The sequence below is a fragment of the Schistocerca serialis genome, chromosome 4 (assembly GCF_023864345.2).
Source record: "Schistocerca serialis cubense isolate TAMUIC-IGC-003099 chromosome 4, iqSchSeri2.2, whole genome shotgun sequence".
NCBI classification, from domain to species: domain Eukaryota; kingdom Metazoa; phylum Arthropoda; class Insecta; order Orthoptera; family Acrididae; genus Schistocerca; species Schistocerca serialis.
Genome location: NC_064641.1, coordinates 164,977,146 through 164,999,405, shown reverse-complemented (window position 1 = coordinate 164,999,405; position 22,260 = coordinate 164,977,146).

The window sequence follows — 22,260 nt, the reverse complement described above, 5'->3', positions numbered from 1 at the left end:
CTGACAACAGTGATAGATAGACACTAAATACTTTTTTAGATACAGTATGTCAGATCTTCATGTTTACTAATTGACAATCGAGTGGGACCTTATTTAACGAGTATAATTCACCTGAGTCATACCTGCATTAAGATACATTCATATACGAAAAGAATAATGCATTCCATATCTAAAAATTACTAATACAGTTTATAAAATGTAGGTCCCTTTTTACAAGAAGTCATGTAATGAAATTGGCTTTTACCTTCTCTTCAAAATGACTCATAAACATTGAAGATGGCTAGCTGAATGAAACATCGGCCTATATATTTGCTAATGCTCAGCTTTATTGAATTCGTGTTGGTTAATGACGACATATCTAAGTTGGAATTCACATAGAGGTATTTCAAGGGCATAAAGTAACACGAGTCTTGCTTCCAACACCATCACAGAGAATTTGGCAACATCATCGAGGAGACCCGAGTGGAGGTATCGGTTACAATGATTGAAACTCGAGGAATGTTGTCTAACAATACAGCTCAATACTGCATTGTCGGCGGCGTTGTCTTTGTCAGAGCGTCTAGTGTATTTTGTTCGTTAATAATAATAATAATAACAATAACAATAGTAATAACAATACTGATGTAAAGCATTATGCTCTTTCCTCCTCTGCATTGTCTGTTATTTCATTCTCATTTCTTTACAATGGAGCATAAGCAATACTGTCCAGAGTAACGTCAGTAACAATACTAGAACGATTCAGCGATTATACGCAAATGCAAAGCGCTTTATTGGCACAACTGCAGTTTGGTGCCTGATGGCTAATTTCATACTTGACACTTATTAACATTTTATTGTTTCGAACAATTTTCATTCATAGGGCGACACCAGCGATATATGCCATGGGTGATACTTAACAAGATGAAAGCAAGCAAGGGTTATAGGTCCTAGACTTCAATCAAAATATACCAGTTTCAATGAGAAGGCTGTGCCTGTTTGTTTCTTAATAATTTGTCAAATTGTGGTTATATTTTTGAGACACAAATCACCAAATCATTTTGTAGTTGAAGTCTATTTCCCTTCTTAGATTTTATTTTCACCATTGCAGAAAAGGCTAATTAAAAAAGGTGAAAGTGGTGAATATCACTAATAATTTCAGAGCTTCCTTTGCCATATGTGAATACTCTTCTTTCTCTTCACCCATAAGACTTCAATCTTTTGCGAATTAAATTCCATTCTAAGCATCCCACCAGCAGCTAAATCTATAAGTGTTCCTTTTGTGGTCGTGCTGAGATCAGCCAGTTGTACTGACATATCTAAAAAAGGATTTAGTGACTATGTTTGACAGTTCTCAGCGTCAGAGTTCAACTCTGGAAAGTAACTTAACAGTTTCTCTTCCAAATTATGCAAGTTGTGTATCGTGCAAGGAATGTGAGAACTTGGTACCACAGACTGGTCCATTGCTATTTCTTTGACAATCGTCTGAATACAAGAGTAAGACTCAAATAACATCTTTTCTAAAAACCTTGACCGCAAACTAAGTTTGTTACAATGTTTTCTTCTTTCTCTTGGGGCTCTTGTTTGAAATATTTAGGTGATTAAAACGATCCGTGAGCAATGCTAATTTTAATAGCCAAACACGGTCACAACAGTAATTCGTATACCTAGATTTAGAATCTTGTAAAAATATTAACAATTCACCTTTCAATTCCAGAGTTCGAGTCAATAACTTTCCATTGGAAAGCCACCTGACCTCTGCGTGATAAAGGAGAATTTAATGAAGCGAAGCTGTGTCTTCACAAATCATCCTAACAGTCGAGTTTGCAACGCTACACCTTTAATACAATTTACAACATTGATTACCTCTTTAAAAACATCATTTAAATCAGAAGTTAAAGTGCCAGAGCTTGTCGATGAAGAAAGCAGTGTGTCGATGAAAATATTTGGCATTATTGATTTTAATGTCTCGACAAGCCCACTTTCACTTCCAGTCATAGCTTTAGCACCATCACTACAAATGGCAATTCATTTTGTCCAATCAGTCTCGTAGTGGGGGTGCTTTCTAAAATCATGTCATACAAACAGTAACCAGTAATATTCGAAAAGAGTTTTTTGCAGAATAAAATGTCTTCCATGATACTTTAATCTGCTTCAAACCACACAAATACTATAAATCGAGCAAAATCCGAAACATCAATAAATTCATCAAACTTCAGTGAAAAATGTGGGCTCTTCTTCAAATTTTCGACAAACTCTTCCTGGATGTCACCTGCCATATGGTTTATTCCACATTTAGTACTATTGTCAGAAACTGGTATGCTTTTAGCTTGTTTGCCTCTTGCTTACGTAACATAATATCAACCATATTCAGGGCTGCTGGCAAAATGAGATTCTCTGCATCAGTTTGCTGCTTCCCTGTTTTAGGGACTCGGAATGCGAATCGGTAGCTAGCTGGTAACGCTTTCTCGTTGACACTGGATACAAAAATCAGAAAAAATATTGTTAAATCATAAAAACGAATAAAAATTCAGAAACGTTAATACTATTTTAAATCAACATATAACATTACTATTTTATTACCTGAATCAGAGTAGCTTGCTGCTAGTTAAGTATTTTCAATTCTCTTGCGAAGAAATCCAACGTTTTATCAGATTCCTTAGACTGTTTAGTTGAGACGTGACACAATAACCTTTGATGGTTTCATACTGTCACGTGGCAATACTTCACCGCAAATGACACATTGAGGTTAATTGTTCATGACAGTAACACCATACTTCAGATAACTGTCGCCATGAAGTCTATTTTTTTCGATTATGATTCTCTTTCGCCACTGCAAGTTGTGCCACACATGGAGGACTGCACAGATCTTTTAAGAAACTTGACCGTTTTATCTTCGCTCAGAGCAAGGCACGAAGATAATAATCACCTCCATACTTGCTGGTGTACTCTGACAACTGATTGTAGTGATGGAAACGAGTGATTATGACCCCACTGACCCCTCCTCACCCCCATGCCTCTACCGCTGCAAAGAATATATCTGTCCCCAGATCACTGCGACCTCATTTCACATTGCACTTGATTTCTCGATCAGTAGAACCAAAAGTATATACGTTGGCTTTGAAATCGCTGACATACTTTCACTATGGCTTTAGGGGTCGTCAGAATATATTTACTTGAAAAGGAGTTGCGTATTCGAAAAGGTTGAAAAACTGAGGCCACACTGTGAGCAACAGCAGTGGTGCATGATGTGAGTTGCGACTGGGTGGAGATAAGGAGGAGGCTGGGGCAGGGAGAGGGAGGGACAGCAGGGTATGCATGGCAAGCAATGATGTGGTGTTGGGGAACACAAAGTGATGAGGTGTTAAAAGGGTTGGGCAGCTAGGTGCAGTTTGGAGGTTAGATGGAGGGGGCAGACAGAGTGCAGCCCTCATTCCTCCATATGCCGCAGTCTTATTAGATCCCTCCTTTTCCACTATCTCCCACCTCCTCTCCACTCCCTCCTACTAACCCCCTGACTGCACATAACTGCCCTACCCTCTTTCCACCTCATCCCCCCCGTGCTCCCCAACAGCACATAACTGTCCGCCATGCCTACCCTATTATCCCTCCCCTTCCCTGTCCTATCCTCCTCCTTAGCCCCACCGATTCGCGACCTCCATCAGGCACAAGTGACCTCAGTTGCCTGAGACTGCAGTCATATATGTGAGAGTTGCGTTTGCTCAAGTGTGTGTACATGTGTTTGTCATCTAATTCTGATGAAGGCCTTACTGGCCGAAAGCTATTATTTGAGACAGTCTTTTTGTTGTGACTGTCTGCGGTCAGCATATCCACTACTTGATGAGTAGCAGCTTTCCTTTTCGCAATACATATATTAAAATTATTTTATGGAATTTAAATTTTTTTTCATTTATGCACCTTTTTCTCAGAAACTATTCAAGGGATTTCTAGAAAATTTTATCTGTTCAATCTCTTTGCATACAGCATGCTTCTCTGCATGAGAGTCTTGGACTATTTCCAGAATGAGATTTACACTCTGCAGCGGAGTGTGCGCTGATGTGAAAGTTTCTGGCAGATTAAAAATGTGTGATGGACTGAGACTCGAACTCGGGACCTTTGCCTTTCGCAGGCATGTGCTCTACCAACTGAGCTACCAAAGCACGACTGGCGCCCCGTCCTCACAGCTTCACTTCTGCCAGTACCTCGTCTCCTACTTTCCAAACTTTACAGAAGCTCTCCTGAGAACCATGCAGAACTAGCATTCCTGAAAGAAGGGATATTGCACTTGCCCGCGAAAGGCAAAGGTCCCAAATTCGAGTCTCGGTCTGGCACACAGTTTTAATGTGCCAGGAAGTTTCACATCAGCGCACACTCCGCTGCAGAGTGAAAATCTCATTCTGGAAACATCCCCTAGGCTGTGGCTAAGCCATGTCTCCGCAATGTCCTCTCTTTCAGGAGTGCTTGTTCTGCATGGTTCTCAGGAGAGCTTCTTTTAAGTTTGGAAGGTAGGAGACAAGGTACTGGCAGAAGTGAAGCTGTGAGGAGGGGGGGTGAGTCGTGCTTGGGTAGCTCAGTTGGTAGAGCACTTGCCCGCAAAAGGCAAAGGTCCCAAGTTCGAGTCTCGGTCCGGCACACAGTTTTAATCTGTCAGGAAATTTCACAGTTTTGGACTATATCGAATAAGAGAATTTTAATAATTTTTAACTGTAATTATGTAAGGATAATGTATAATTCATGCAAAATTCCAAGCACTTTTCCACCTATCTCAGCTTACTCTCAGGATTTCAAAATTAACTCTAGTGACAACATTCATTGGTTTCATAGAAATAAGAGTACAAAACTTCATAATTCTAGCCGCCATAGATTCTGCATAAAACCTAAATAAAACTTAAACATCATACTTTTCCAGGAAAAGCAATTTAAAGTTCAATGTAAAGTTTTTCATTATGTCACCTCTTCAGAAGACCCAAGATTTGTAATCAGGTTCCTCTTTCCCTTCAATGCTCCTTTTGGGGTTTCATGTGGCAAACATCAAAGGCATTCTGCTTCCAGAAGAAGTCGATGTGGTGAACAGTTTGCTGATTGTGCGGAAAATTATGAACTGAAGGTAACATCCTCCACTGAAATTAATGGAATTAAAAAAATTCTAAGAACCAAAAGTCGTTATGGTGTTGATGGAATTTCAAACTGAATTCCGAAAAGGTCTCCTAACTTAATAAGTAATGTTTTCAGTAATCCTACTGTAGTAGGAAAATTTTCCAGACAGACTGAAATGCCAGCAGCTCGTAGTCGTGCAGTAGCGTTCTCGCTTCCCGCGCCCGGGTTCCCGGGTTCGATTCCCGGCGTGGTCAGGGATTTTCTCTGCTTCGTGATGGCTGGGTGTTGTGTGATGTCCTTAGGTTAGTTAGGTTTAAGTAGTTCTAAGTTCTAGGGGACTGATGACCATAGATGTTAAGTCCCATAGTGCTCAGAGCCATTTGAACCATTTTGAACAGACTGAAATAGGTATTTGTTTAACATCTTCATAAGAAAGGCAACAAGAAAGGCCTAAATAGTTATTATCACATCTCTTTACTGACATCTTCTTCTAAAATAACAGAAAAAGTAAATTCCTCGAGAGTAGTCTCATATTTAAATAGAAATATATCGAGCACAGTCGTTGCCTGTAGGGGAACAGCAACCATTAGACACTGAAACTGCAGAGCAGCCCCTAGTGAAATGTAACTTCTCCTTTATTCTTACATGTTTCACTCGTCCAATGCGAGCATCTTCAGGACTCTGGAAATACAACGAGTTACACCAGTATAAAATAAAGAAAATACCCAGATTCAGTTTACAACCTGATAACTTGCATTGTGCAGCCGACGCCGCGCGTTACAAATATCAGCCTGTGTGTGGCGAAAACATCATACATAGAATGGAGAGAAAGTTGCTTGTGTACAGTTAATGTAAACTATCTGGTTAGGTACATTATAACATTAAACATCAAACATTTAATACAAAAAACACTAATATCGGAAAACTATGAGAAATATCCGTCGCTATTTCGGGCGATCATACATTGCTTTTCATTAGGTTTCGCGACCTGTACGCAACCAGGTTACTTCATTTTATGTAAGACGGCGGCGCTATAGGCAGTCGCATATTTCTACGTGTGTTATAACGTTGTGAGGTGAAACTGTGAATTTATCTTGTTCTATGGTCGGGCAACACATTGTATTTACACGGAGTTGAAGCTATTGCAGGTGCCCGAGTGAAACATATAAAAATAAAGAAGAAGTTACGTGAGAATTGTGGTTGCTCAACAATTTGTATTTAACTCGAATCAGTTTGCTTAGAGAATACCAGTTAGGATTCCATAAGGATTGCTCGACCGATAATGTTATTTACACATTTACTCACTAAATATACAAGCCATAAATAATAAATTATCGCCAACAGATATGTTCTGGGTTTTTTGGAAGGCATTTCAGTCTGAGGATCATGTTCCAGCTTAGAAAAAGTCGAGTTTTATCGAATTGATGGCTTTACACTCAAGTGGTCTGATTCATTATTAACAAACATAAAGCAAAAAGTGAGGCTGAATAATTCAAACAATGTTCAAGAGTAGAAAATTGCAGTTCCTGTGGAGAAATCACAAGGGAGACCCACATGGTTTAATTTTGAGTCCATTCCTATTCCATATACTCGTATATGTGAACGACGTTCCACTTTACATTCAATAAGCAGAATTGAAGCTTTTTGTTGAAGATACTATTGTTATACCAAATCCCATTAGAGGTAAAACGCAGAAGAGGTTGTTAACAATTTTTCAAAGAGTACTTGAGCATTTTCTGAAAATGGATTGTCCTTAAATGTTCATAAGATGCACCACATTCGTTTCTGTGCAACAAGGACAACCATACCAACAGCTCGTGTAGGACACGAACAGAATTAGTAATAGGGTAGAGTGCTCCAAATTTTATGTGTGCATATTGATGACACGTAGAACCAGAAGAGACGTGTTACTGAGCTACTCAGATAATTAAGTTCAGGTAGGGTTGTTCTTCGTATAACTGCTATTCTTGGAAACGAAGGAATCAGCTCCTGACATAATTGTCATACTTCCACTCAAGAATGTCCTATGGATAAGCTTTGCGGGGTAATTAACCACTTAAAAAGAAAGTATTGATTGTACAAAAGCGAGCATTAGGAATAATATGTTGCATTCACCCACGGTCGTCATGCATATCCTCTTAAAGACGTTTGAGATTTTAACTGCACCGCCAGAAAACACATATTTGTTAATTAAAATTCATCATTAACAATCTATCACATTTCGAGAAGAACAGTGATGTCCATACTAACAACACTAGCTGAAAAACACCTATTATTAAAGCTTCCAGTTGCTCAGAGAGAAGTGGCAAGAAAGGAAACTACAGTTTTTCTGAAAATTTTACTAGCTACTTTGATGTAACAACATATACTCTTGAGCTTCCTTGGCATAAAAATAAAGCAGAATGGAAACTGAAGATTTGTGATAAGACCAGAAAATTTAACGAAACAGATACTGGGAAGATTCCGAATCAAGGAATTCCAACTCCTATAGGATGTGAAGAGAACGACACAAATGAGTCAGTTTCGTCGTCCGTCTCTTATTCCGAGGCAACAGAATGTCTCATCTGTCTTTCAATAACGACTCAAAAAAAAAAAAAAAAACGGCTCTGAGCACAATGGGACTGAACTACTGATGTCATAAGTCCCCTAGAACTTAGAACTTCTCCCGTAATGAAATCTGCTCGATCTATCATAAAAACATCTACTAAGTATCGGAATCGAGTGAAATGCATATTGAAGATTCTTAAGGGACTTTAATTGATTGTATTACTTAAGTTAGAGAAGAAGTTTTGTGATGTACAATAATTCTAGTATCGCTGATGATATGCGGACAAGGCGTTCCACAACCAGTTCTGGTGAGGCAACATCATGGACAAGTCAACTGTAAATAGTCGTGGCCACGTCTACAAATGAAGCCGAAATTATTGCAGCAAATGCTGGTGTCAAAGAACTAATTTGACGGCATCGCTTACTAAACGAAGGTGTTATAAAACCAGAACAACCTCGAAAGCTTTGAGTTCCGTATTAAAAGTGCCAAAGAAAAACTGAATATCATCTACAGTCAAAACATATTGATAGCCGAAACTTCCATGTTCATGAAACATTTCTGAACCGCGAAACTGTGTTGGAGTATATAGCTGGAATGAACCAGTTGCGTTTTCTTCGGATGAAGTCACCTGCACGAGATCGGTTTAATAGGTTACGGGTAGAAATTGGCATTCATGAAGTTACACAGTAATTCTTTGTTTCTTTATTTGACTGATCTATCTTGTGGAGGAAAAGTTTCGAATAAAAGAAAACGTGTTCAAGGATTCACTGTAAATTACTATACCGCGGCATTTTTAAGAAGTGTAAGAAATTTTAAAATTTTTGTAAAGAAATATCTCTTTAACAAAACCCTTTATATACTTTTTTCTACCTGAAGAGCTTTTATCCTACGAATAACTCTTTTATTTATAAATCGTTTTGTTCTTGAAGAGCTTTTATCCTCTGAATAATTCGTTATTAAATGAAAATGTGTTGGTCGAACTTAACAAGCGCACTTTTGCAACGCTTTTAACGATCAGGAGGTTAGTGGAGGCTTGCAATAAATGTCAACGTAGATTACGAGTATCTACTGTACACAAAGATGAGAATACTGTTAAGTTTTCGAAATATGTTCCTACAACTCCATAATAATGTAACAGTTATTCTCACACTTACAGTTATGTGAACAACATTATTTCATAAATAAATTAAGAATAGGTTCTGCCCCAGGTAGTGATGAAGCATTTCGCTATTTGTATTTATTTGGTGTATGGTATACATGGTATTATATTTCTATATATTTAAGGAAAGAAAAACTGTAAAACGAAAACTTCACCTGTAAATAGTGGTAGGAGACATTTCTGTTGTCTCGAGAAATCGAATAGTAAAGTTTCAACAAATTCTCATAATATGATATTGCATATACATCCAACGTGTTTTTTTTGTGCCGATAAATCACTTTTTCACAAATATTGCAACGTAGCAAATCATTACACGTTGTCACCTTGCCTTTGAAAAAGTAACTTGCCGGGGAGCCGGGAAGAGAGAACATGTTAGTTCTCACACTCTCACAGCTGACGCTGACTGCTGGGTCAAGCGAGCGGTGTACTTGACCAATGCTGCCCGTAATACGTTACACATACTCTCTATGAATCTGAAGAAGTACTATTAAATATTATTCGACCTTTTTGATACTTAGTGTAACAATTTCTAGAATAACAGAACCATACTGCTAAAATTTCAAATCAGTTAATTCAGTACTTTCGGAGATACAAATTTTTAACTAAAACACGTAATAAATGTGCTGGAATTGTGAAACCTTCATCCATTGTTTCAATTGAAACTACTACCAAGAGGATAGGTTAGTATCATCTAATTTTCTTTAGTTTCCTTACCACAGATTTCTGACGCAATTAACAATATATTGGAAAATTATTATTTCATTGTGGTTTGGTTATTTGAAGGTTTGGAGAGACTGAGAGAGCGAATGGAGGACGTACGTTAAGTGAGAATGTGATATTTTATCAAAACTATATAAATGTAAGCGTGAGAGGGCAGTTGTATAATAGGGGCATTTCTGACGCATGTTGGAGTGAGCTTAATTTTGTAAAGGGCAGACAGAAGGGACGTCGAATATTAAATTTACTATAAATTCATTTTGTGGAAAGTAGTCGTATACTGATTTCAATAAATTATATCTAGTGTCAGGATTACATGGTTCCTAGTCTAAATTAGGTGTCGTAATCCGATTGGCTGACATTTGAAATTGAGCTCGCATAGAAGTGCTCGAGATGATGTGATTGGCTGTTTAACATACTAGCCTATTGGAATCCACCATTTATCGCGCGTCTGAGTAGGGCTTTATGCCTCAGATCAGTGAGTCGATATAGACGCTCGGGAGCATCTATTGGTTAACACCTGTGTTAAATCGCGCTGGTCGAATTTGTACCAAAATGAAGAACTCCGTGTGTTTTCTCGGTTCTCGTGTAGGTGACGAAAGGCGACTACAGTGTTAAGTATTTTCTGAAAGACTGAGAATGATGAGTGGTTTATTTTAGGTGAGATTCGCGTGTGAACATTTCAAGTCGTACATAAACTCTACGTGGTGTAACGAGACATTATGGCGAGCACCTCTGTACAAGAGGGCTTGACCGTGTTAGCTCGCAACTAGTCGTGGGTTAGTGTTTGTCTAGGACGTTTAAAATATCTGGTCAGACTAAATATCTTGAGGCTGCTTTTGCGTATGAAATTCTTACAGAGACAGTCAGTAGCATTGCATAATTGATGTCGGGATATTAAATACGGACTTGATAGCCATTTTTCTTGTTTTAAAGACAATAAGAGAATAAATCAGCTAAAAGGAAATTATTGACAATTTTTTTTTCAAAAGATTAATGCAAGAATCCCGAACGCTCGGTAGTGTAAGCAACTTTCTGATGCTACCCATGGACTAGAGTTATGTGGGCTTTGCGTAGTAGGTGTTCAGCAGAATTTTCATCAACGATATTTTTGCTGGTTAAACCAGTATCTTCCATCGCAGAGTGAAGAAGCAGACAACCTGAAGCATTTTCTGGTAGGTGGACAGATTGTTTAAATGATAGTGAGAGAGCAACCCGCCCCGTCGTAAAATCTACTGTAACGACATATTTTGAAAATGGTAAATTCTACCCACAATATTATTCACAAAATTTTAATGGATAATTAACTTCGTTTACTCGTAAACCGAGTGCACTTAACATCACTTACCGTTGACTTGCGAATGTTTACTTGCTGGGCGAGTTAACGAAGCATCACCGCTAAACACCTCCAGAATACGAATCTCAAAAGGTCCTCTTATGGATAACAATTTTTGACGGTAAACAAACCTTAGGTACGCATTTTGTGTATCTTTTGCTGCCAGAAATTCCTGACTAGGCATTGCTTGTCTTTTTTACATAATATTCAAAAAACACTTTTTAGAGCATTCACGTGTTGAGCCTAATGTCTCCATCAACAGTCTCCCACCTGCTATGTATGTCCTATATTCCTTTCCTTTCATTCCCTTTTTCTTCATTTGTTTCTGTATACCTCCATGTTTTACCCTCTTCTGACCTCTCTGCCGACACCAATGGTCATTTGCACCAATTTCATCTGCTTGTTGAATATCAGGACCTGGTGCAACTTCGAATGGATACATTACCACGATGTTCCTCTGAACCTATAAACTTCTGAGTGACAAGCTTCGCATTCTTTCAGAATAACCTCACGAACAAAAGAAAAATGGTTAATACAGAGTATGAACTCGTCAACACCAACATATACATGTTAAATGTAAGTATTTACGAAACACAAACCTTACAGTAAACATGGGACAGCACGTGATCCAAAACGCGGAGCATAAAATCTAGATTTTTTCGGGGTTCATACCTTGTGTTCTATTGGTGATAGAAAGGTAGTGTTAAGTGTTTTCGATAGCCCTTGGGCTAGGAACTATTTGTGTACCAACAGAAGTATCGTCTCACTGTAACTATATTACAGTACAGGGCCAACGTTTCAATTTTACACACTTTCTCTAGCTTAAACAAATTGAGAAAATGGGTCGGTTCTGTTTGTATTGGATGTGACCTACAGTGTGCCTTAACGTGCTTATGTAAACGCCATTTAATTAAAGAGCAATTACTGAGAAAACCAGAAAAAGCGTTTCTCACCATTTTTCTCCGTCAACAGCGGATACTTAAATGAGTAAGAGCATAAAACTGCTCAAATGCCATTTATGTTCTCTAGGCATTTATTTAGAAGTGCCATTTTCGTTTTTTCAAGAATCTTTATGTCTTGTTGAGAAACATCCCAAAAATATGGGTCTTCAGTACCAAAATGGAGTAGTGGTGCCCAAGAAAGCAGTGCAAAGCAAATGTCTAAAATTTTAGGGATACATTCCTACGATGCCGCTCTTGAATTACCTTGAAAATTGTGTTGATGTCTTTATCCTTTTCTGAGCTACAGAGGTTCAAAAAAATGGTTCAAATGGCTCTAAGCATGATGGGACTCAACTACTAAGGTCATAAGTCCCCTAGAACTTAGAACTACTTAAACCTAATTAACCTAAGGATAACACACACATCCATGCCCGAGGCAGGATTCGAACCTGCGACCGTAGCGGTCGCGCGGTTCCAGGCTGTAGCGCCAGAACCGCTCGGTCACCAGAGGCTCAAAGTCATCCTATTTTTATACGTAAAATAGACAGTAAAATCTTGTGTGGGGTGAAAACAAAGTTTATACGGTCACGTAGAACGGAAAAGTATGCTACGAAGTGTCTGTGCTATTATCACTGTCGTTCTGGGAATCACATGGTGTAATACAAAGGTAAACGCAAAATTTTTGTAAACAGAAAATCTGTCTGATGTATAGAATTACTTTGGTAGTATTTCAGTTTCACTTAATTAATCTATCAAAAGTATACTGACCCAAGAAGTTCTTTTCACATTTCATGTGAGTGACATGTTTTGCTGTTGCATCAGAAAAAGGGAATCAGCGGAAAAATGTTCCTGCCAGAGCACAATAAAGACGAATATGCTCCTGATCGGAAGACTGTCTGAAAAGGGGGTTCCCATTTGCCTCATTCAGCGTTCCTCAGTACTTTTTAAGTTTTCCGCAAAAGTTTCACACGAACCGCACTTATCTATGCTGAGAGAGGAGCCCGTGGGAAAGAGACAGTGAGTGGTAAGTGCCTGCAGCTTCAAATGGATCAAATGGCTCTGAGCACTATCGGACTTAACTTCTGAGGTCATCAGTCCCCTACAAGTCAGAACTACTTAATCCTGACGAAACTAAACAGTCGCTCGCTTCCAGACTGTAGCGCCTAGAACCGCTCAGCCACCTCGGCCGGCTACCGGCAGGTACCTGACAGTGGTTGCGGTATGCGAGGAACCAAGGAGACAACCGCTGTGTGAGAGAAAGATAGGGTCACAGTGGCTGTGAACATAGTCGACAGCGATAGAACAGTGCTGGGAAAAAAGTGAAGGAGACGATGCCAGTGGTCGAAAAGCGCTTGACACGATGACCCACTGAAGACTGTTGACTAGGGTACGAACACATGGAACAGGCTCCAAAATGCTGGAGTGGTTAGAGGAATTCTCAAGTTACAGTTACCAGTACGTTGTCCTCGACGGCGAGTGTTCATCAGAGACAAGATTATAGTCAGTACCCCAAGGAAGTGTGACATGACCGCTCTTATTTTCTGTATACAGGGTGGCGCACGAAATGTGTTACGACTTTGTTTTTGAATATAAACTTTATTGTCAATACAATATGAAAGAAACATATACTACAATGGAGATTTGTTCTAACTCAGCACACGCTCAATATTTCCACCATTTCGTTTCCTATCTTCCTTTAAACGAACACTGAAGTTAGTGATTACCCTACGGCACATGTATTCCATAATTTCACTGCAAGCTTGAAGAATAAGTCTTCAGAGCTGCACCGCTACGATCGCAGGTTCGAGTCCTGCCTCGGGCATGGATGTGTGTGATGTCCTTAGGTTACTTAGGTTTAAGTAGTTCTAAGTTCTAGGGGACTGATGACCACAGATGTTAAGTCCCATATTGCTTAGAGCCATTTGAAGCATTTTTTTCTTCTGAGCTCCATTAAATCACGTGGATATTTTGGGAAATTTTTTTCCTGAAGGTGCGCCCGAAGAAAAAGTCACATGGATTGAGGTCTGGACTATTGGGGGGACCAATTTTATCCTTCATTGAAGCGACCTGGAAACCTGAGTGAAATCATCCGCATGTCGAAATGCTCGTGTAAAAACTCCAACTCAGTGTTTGCAGTATGTGGCCTTGGATCTTGCATGAACCATTGCGTGTTGAATGCCAAGGCAGTAGCAAGAACCTGTGGAATGAAGCTATTGCGAAGCATGCTCAAATAACGTTCGCTGTTCAAGGTTTCTTCAAAGAAAAGGGGTCCAATAAGTCCGTGACTAGAAATTGCTGCCCATGCTGTAATCCTCGGAGCATAATGTTGTCGTTCATGAAGCACTTGTTGGTTTTCAGTGGCCCAGAAGCGTACATTAGGTTTGTTAACCTCATCGTCTAAATGAAAATGCGCCTCTTCTGAAAACCAAACGTTGTTGAGAGTTTCTTCCCTGTCCTCCGCCCACTGATTAAACTGTGGTCTCTGCTGCTTCTGTTCTTGAGTGAGCTTCTGTGCACAGGTCATCTTGTATGGGTACATATGGAGGTCACTTTTAAGAATGCGTTGAACGGAGCGTCTGGATGTTCCCAGTTGCACTGCTGCCTTTCTACACCATTTCCCGGGACTTGTCTGTACAGCAACACATACCGCTTCAATATTCCCCGGCGAACAAACAGGCTTAGGCCGAGGTCGCCTCGCTTCCAATAATTTTCCTTCCTGTACAAATTTGTCGTACAACCTGTGGATGATCTTCTTGCAAGGGACCTATCGTGTGATAAACTGTTGTCGAAAACGCCTCTGAGTCACAACAAGGCATTTCCTTTCATGAAAAAGTAACACAATTACCGATTGTTGCTGTGTCGTCTGTCTTCCATTGTCAGCCATTGCTACTTACTAGTCTCTTAGCGGCGGTATAGTGAATTACACGTCATTTCGTAACTCATTTGTTTTTCGAATCTCTGCTGGTACTGCTGTAGAGATCCCAGCGGGATATCTAATGTGCGTCGTAAATTGTGAAAGAAACAATTGGTAACACATTTCATGCGCCACCCTGTACATGTATGATCTGCAGACAAGGTGAGCAACAATCTGCGGCTGTTTCCTGATTATATTGTGGTGAACGGAAAAAGTCGTCGTTGAGTGATGGTTGGTCGTCCCTGTAACCTTAGTGTGCTAAAACGACGTTTATCTCCTTTCATTGGTGGTCACTATTATGGTGGCCTATTCTATGTTAATTAGTAACGATTATTTTATGACAGCTGAATATAGGACTTGTCAGAAGCTATAATCCTTTGTATATTTGTATAATGATATGAGCGACTGCAAGAATGCTCATGCATCGGAGAATAGTATATGTATTGGGGATAGAATTAGTAAAATATTTGTGGCGATAGTGAGCCAAAACCGTTAAGCTGTTGTCAAATATGAGCTGCGTCAATGCAGAGATGATTGTATGATGAATGGATGTTTCACTTTTCTTGGTGAGACACGTAAAACATAATAAATATAAATTCTAACGATGTTTCAGTAATCTACGTGCATTTTGCGAGAGATTCGGATTTGATGAAATCATTTACTGAAAAGTACACCGTCGCATGTTTTACCAAGCTAAATACTTTTGGTGGTGGGAACAAGCTCTTGCCGCTGTTAATGTCAAAGTTTAGTTTGCATACTAATAATGTGTTTAACTGTTGGAGACATCTATGACAAACATACAGTTATATTTTATTTTAAACAGTACTTCACGATTTTATCGAAATACGAAGTACACTAGTACTTATCTCACTCTGTGATATGTTGCAGTAGTATTTTGCACTACATGTCTTACTTCGGTCATTCATTTTAAGATGACTCCACAAAATTGTGTTATGATGTAATGATATCATCTGTTAGAATCAGTTTCCCGAAACTGTTGTACAAACTTTTTCCTCCACATTTCAGTTGTGGGGCCCTATGTGATTTGCTTGACATATTTGGAAATTTATTGTGACATTATTTGGAAAATTTTAAATACAATTATAACTAAATTTTTCCCTTGGCAACACTACAGGAAAATGAAACACAACCATCCTAGTTTTGATGTCCTCTCTGCTCAACCTTAGTGTTCCTCTCCGCAACCCAACGCTGACGCCATTGGTAGGTGATGACACGGCTGCCGGACAGTAGCAAGTGGCCCGTATAGGGCCAGAATGCGGAACTTTACCTTACTTTAGTTAGTCAACCCGTTTGGCGGGAGGACTTTGTGGAACCGCAGATCCCTGCGACCACTTGTATTGGTTGTACGTATAGCCATTCCGAGCAACTGGGAGTAATTTATTAATACGTTGCTGAGAATCCAAAACTTCACATCACGTCAGTAGCTGTTACCGCCGCGCGGGATTAGCCGAGTGGTCTTGGGCGCTGCAGTCATGGACTGTGCGGCTGGTCCGGGCGGAATTTCGAGTCCTTCCTCGGGCATGGGTGTGTGTGTTTCTCCTTAGGAAAATTTAGGTTAAGTAGAGCGTAAGCTTAGGAACTGATGACCTTAGCAGTTAAGTCCCATAACATCTCACGCACATTTGAACATCTGAGTAACTGTCACCAAGCTACAGGCGTAGTTTCCCAACGTTAGTTGTCGCAGCGACCTACATACCTGCAAACAACACAACAAGCCTAGCTTCATGTTTGGCTGACAAGGTCCTCTTATCAGAGCTTTGCCCTATGCAATAACGTATCCTCCCTACTTTGTTTATCCAATAAGAAGAATGAGATTGGGGTAACATAATAGCTGCTAGCTGTGCAGCGGAGAGAAGAATGGAGTTGTTCATCTCTACCACACAGTACACTACTGCGCCCCAATCTTGAGTACTGCTCCAATGCCTTGGATCCGCACCAGGTGGGATTAAAAGATGACATGTCTGAATACATGCGCTGTTAGATTTCTTACCGGTAGGTTCGAACACCACGAAAGTAGTACGGTGATGCTTCGGAACTCCGAGGAGGAGTCGAGGTTCTTTCCGAGGAACAAATCGAGAAAATTTTGAGAACCGGCGTTTGACGCTGACAGCAGAAGAATTACACTGCCACCAAAATACACTCATGCACATAAATGGAAGATAATGCTGATACATCGTGAAACAACTCTCTGGTGGGCGGTTTGCTAGTTTAAATCACCTCTGGGTATGACCATGCGGTGCATTTGACCTGCGGTCATCGCACGGTGGTGCTAGCAGCAGTCCACAAACGCAGAGGTGTGTTGGTGAATGTCTGAATACGGTGCAGCGAGTAAGTGTGCAGATGTTTTCAGATGTGCTAATGGTGATTGTGAGTTGAAAATGGCCCAAAGAACACTTTTTATGACCTTATGAGGGGTAGAATATAAGGGCGATTGTAGGCTGGCCAAACACAGCAGCCGGCCGCGGTGGCCGCGCGGTTCTAGGCGCTCCAGTCCGGAGCCGCGCTGCTGCTACGGTCGCAGGTTCGAATCCTGCCTCGGGCATGGGTGTGTGTGATGTCCTTAGGTTAGTTAGGTTTAAGTAGTTCGAAGTTCTAGGGGACTAATGACCACGGCAGTTGAGTCCCATAGTGCTCAGAGCCATTTGAACCAAACACAGCAGGTCGTAGCACAGGCCCGCCGTGTGCCACAAAGTGTGATCTCAAGATTGTGGCAACGACCCCAGCAGACAGGAAAAGTGTCCAGGTGGTACTTTACGGGACGTCCACAGTGTACGACACCACAAGAAGACCGATATCTCACCATACGTGCCCACAGACGGCCACGGAGTACCGCAGGTAGCCTTGCTCGGAATCTTACCGCAGCTACTGGAACAGTTGTCTCCAGACACACAGTCTACAGACGACTGAACAGACATGGTTTATTCACCCGGAGACCTGCAAGGTGCATTCCACTGACCCCTGCTCACAGGAGGGCCCGTAAAGCCTGGTGTCAAGAACACAGTACACGGTCATTGGAACAGTGCTCCCAGGTTATGTTCACGGAAGAGTCCAGATGTAGTCTGAAGAGTGCTCCTCGCCGGGTATTCATCTTGCGTGAACCAGGAACCAGATACCAACCCCTTAATATCGTTGAAAGGGACCTGTATGGAGGTCGTGGTTTGATGGTTTGGGGTGGGATTATGATTGGTCCACATAAACCCCTGCATGTTTTTGACAGAGGAACTGTAGCACGTCAGGAGTATTGTGACGTCATTTTGCACCAGTACGTCCGCCTTTTCAGGGGTGCAGTGGGTCCCACCTTCCTCCTGATGGATGAAAACGCACGGCCCAAAGAGCTGCTATCGTGGAGGAGTAACTTGAAACAGAAGATGTCAGGAGAATGGAGTGGCCTGCCTGTTTTCCAGACCTAAATCCCATCGAGCACGTCTGGGATGCTCTCGGTCGACGTATCGCTGCACGTCTTCAAACCTCTAAGACACTTCAGGAGATCCGATAGGCACTGCTGCAAGAGTGGGAAGCTATACCCCAGCAGCTGCTCGACCACTTGCTCCAGAGTATGCCAACCCGTTGTGCAGCCTGTATACGTGTGGACAGTGATCATATCCCATTTTGATGTCGGGGTACAATTGCAGTCTCACCAACTACCACACGGTTTTGTAGACATTACGGGCGGAAGAAACTGTTCCTACCGCAAAATCTAAGCTATCCAGGACCATGTACAGTCCTCGCGAGTTCACTTCCTACTCTTGCAGAAAACATATGCAAGTCTGCCCATCCGAGGCACAATGCACGAAGGTGTTCGACTGACACGAACATTTTGACATCTCGGTGCAAAGTGTGTCATCCCACTGCCTGTCTGGCTGTATTTATGGAGAGGCGCAGCGGCCTGTCAAACGGAAGATCTGCGATCAGTCGCCCTAGATACAGGTAGTAGTATGTAAATGGTCCCTTTCTCAGGGATGTATTAATTAACAGCTCTGTCGTTTAACAATTTACAATATTGTAAATTATTATATCAGTATAGTTAAGTTCGCCTTTGTTACTGAATAGGTTTTACCTCGATACATTTAAACTCTGCTGGCTAAAATTGTTAGAACAGAACTGACTGTAGAACATGGGCTCTGAACTGCCTCTTTGAGGACCTTTGTAACCACTATTATTTACAAAACAGTCCTGAAACGTGGTAGAGATGTGTTACTGCATGAATGTAATCGAATGCTATGATTAGAATTTTCTATTACAAATACAAACGACACTTAATCTGCCATGAACAATGACGTTTTCGTTGCAATTTTGGTTTTTAGTAAATAACTTGAAAACTAGTCCAGGTAGCTAACTGGTGTCACCCATTAAATGTTTTTACATGAAACTGAGGCTACATATGTATTTTAAGCTTTCTGAGTCCATTATTTAGCGACTACAATTTTTAATAAAAACGCTGATTTTAGCCAAAGTATTGCTCTGATTAAGTTAAGAGTTGTCACTTTTAATTGTGACATACTTTTGCATATTGTGATCAATTTTTAGCTTTATAGCTTTGTTATTCTCCACGACCTATTGTTTGCTTGAGATCGTATATTTTGCCTAACATGTTCGTTTGATCATTGTGAGACTTTACTGTGTTAATATTAATATACTTAATCATACACTGTTGATGTTTGGAGAAAGCTATTATAATTTTTAATTTCAGTATCAAATTAAGGTGCATTTCATTGTGTGCTAAGTACATGCGCATTCTTACGATGTGGTGTTGGTAGCAGTGAACTGGGTAAGGCCCAGCACATTCCCTCGTCTCTGTACCTCTTACAATCATACAGAGCTTGTTTCGCCAGTTACCGTATTTTACTTTCAGTAATTCAGATTCAGGCTGAGTTTGTCTTATACTTACTTACAGCCATGTTCTTAAAATCTGTGAATATTAGGTATCAGTGTGCCGAGATTTATTACAGCTGGCCACTTATGGCCCCTGTGTGTTAGAACAACGGACTCCATTGCATCACCAGGGTATGCTGACAGCTCACATTCATCGGCAAGTTCGTTAAGTCCCATGGAGCCTGATGCACACTAGCGCAATAGTTATGGACGGCTGTGCCCATGTGGCCAAAGAACAATGGAAGTTTATTAACTCAAACACAAAGGAAATTCAAAGGCGGGTCAGAAAGAACACGAGATTGTTCTGATCTGTGTATGGCTCGAGAAAACAGTAATATTTCTTTAGAAGGTACGAACAATATCGTGTTTGATACCAGTAGTCACTGAAGGAATTATATTGGTCAGTCATAATAGGGTATCACTGATGAATCCGGGAACTGTTTGTACGAGGATGTATAACAGTTCTGACACTAAATGTAACACTTCTGTCACTAAATGTAACTGAGTTTTCTCTTTTGATGCTAGTCAGTTGTCAGGATAAGCATTACTGCAATGGGAATTTAATTCTAAAGCATTATATCAGGGTGAAAATCCTAGATAAATTAATTTTTCTCTCTTAATAACATGTGGGCTGGGTGGGTTCTCCCTTATCTCGGGTATGAGGTAGAATGAAACAGCATTTTTACATAAGATAACTTTTATTGAAAGTTTTGTACAACTGTTTCTTACTGGATGTTCTGGCTCGGAGAGAGGCAGCTGTGTCATTTGCGAAGCCTTCTGCTGCGGCAGCGGCGGCGTCTGATTACGCCTTGCAGTGTATATCTAATGTCGCCGTCTCGCCCAGTTGACTGGAGACGCTCATCTTGCTGGGGCCGTTTAATTATTGAGAGCGAAGTCGTATATCAGATGGTGATACCTTGGATGTGGCGTCCCTGTGTTTCTCTTCTCTAAGCGCACGCGTGTGACAGTGTTGTGCGTCGGCCAGCTGAGCGGCGCGGTGGGGGAAGGCCAGTCTCCCGGACTCGAACAACGGACTCCCGCTTGCCAGTCTTCGGTTGTCAGATCTTCATCCCAGCTCACAGGTGATTGCTGATGTGAGGCCGTCTCCTTCCCGTCCTCACGAGTCACCCGGGTACGTAAAATACGTTTTAACTTCTGTCTTCTGGCACCGAGGCTGCTGCTATCCCATTACAGCGGCGGACTTGGTGCGTCTGTGCATGATGTAGTTTCTTCTTGCCTGACGGTCTTCAGCACCGAAAGTGACTGAAAACTACTGCTACTCTTCACTCCTTTCCGGGCCCACTGCATCCCGCGTATTTATTCACTTCGGTTCACTGGAGGTGAACGACTTCACGGTCATTGCCTCTTCTGTCACGTTGGAAAGCTTCTCGAAAAATCTTCTTTACGTCGGTCATTGGCTCTTGGAATGTAGGCGAGGGCCTTTGATCACATGTGACAACTGAGAAACACTTGAGCCGGTCATTGCGTCTTCTGTCACGTTGAAAAGCTTCTCGAAAAATCTTTTTAACGTCGGTCATTGGCTCTTGGAATGTAGGCGAGGGCCTTTGCTCACATGTGACAACTGAGAAACACGTGAGCCGGTCGGGCGATGGCCTGGCGGCTGATTCGACAGCGTCCGCCTATGTGGGGAGGGCGATGGCTACTGAACTTGCTGACTTCACGGTCATTGTCTCTTCTGCTCTGCCCGCTGTTTGCCAGTATGTAACTCTCTAAACTTAACCAAGTTTTTCATATATTTTCTAATTTCTACTTAACTTTGATTTCACTAATTTATTTACTTAAGTACCACTCAACATTCCTCCACCCTTCGGAGAAATTCGCCCTCGAATTTACCACTCAATATTCCTCCACTCTTCACACGGCAAAAGCACTAACACAAGCAATGAAAACTCTCGACTCAGACGATTACACATGCTTTACATTAAGTATGTTGAAAATATTTTATCACTTTACTAAAGCACTGTACGCTCATGAATCACATAGTTCACATATAAATGGTTATAATAAGTGTAACAAATCTTGATGACTATGAATAAACAAAAATAGATTTTTCACTTATAGAACTACATAGCAACACCTGTTTAATCTACCCTATATTAAGGAAAGAATATCTATTCTACAGTATTGTTTATTTTAACATGAGACTGTTTAATAAAGACTGAAGTACAATAAACAAAATTAATACAATAATGCTCATAAGTACTCAAGTACACCAGTTAAGAGTGTGGTATCCAGTTAACAGGGATTTGATAAAGTGGTATATTATTATTTGGCTTATTTTTTCATCTTAAATAAAAGAAAACTGTACAAAGCAGAAACACCAACACAAAGGTTCCAGATATTCCCGTTCCTAGCATTATAATTTTAGTTTTGTGTTCACTTTTTAACTTTAAAACATGTTCCATCATAACATTGGCATCAATTTTGCCTTGCTGTTAGCTTATAAACATATCTAATGACTTCAGAAGGGAACTGTGAAGGGAGTCATTGAGATAGGATAAGTTTTGTGTAGGAAATGCTAGTAAAAACAAAAACAAAGAAAAGAAGGGATATATTGTTAACTACAATATCTACATGTTTCTACGTTCAACTTTTTTTCCTTACAAAATAAACCATTATCGTTTATTACTTATTTACGTTTGTATACTATCCACAGTC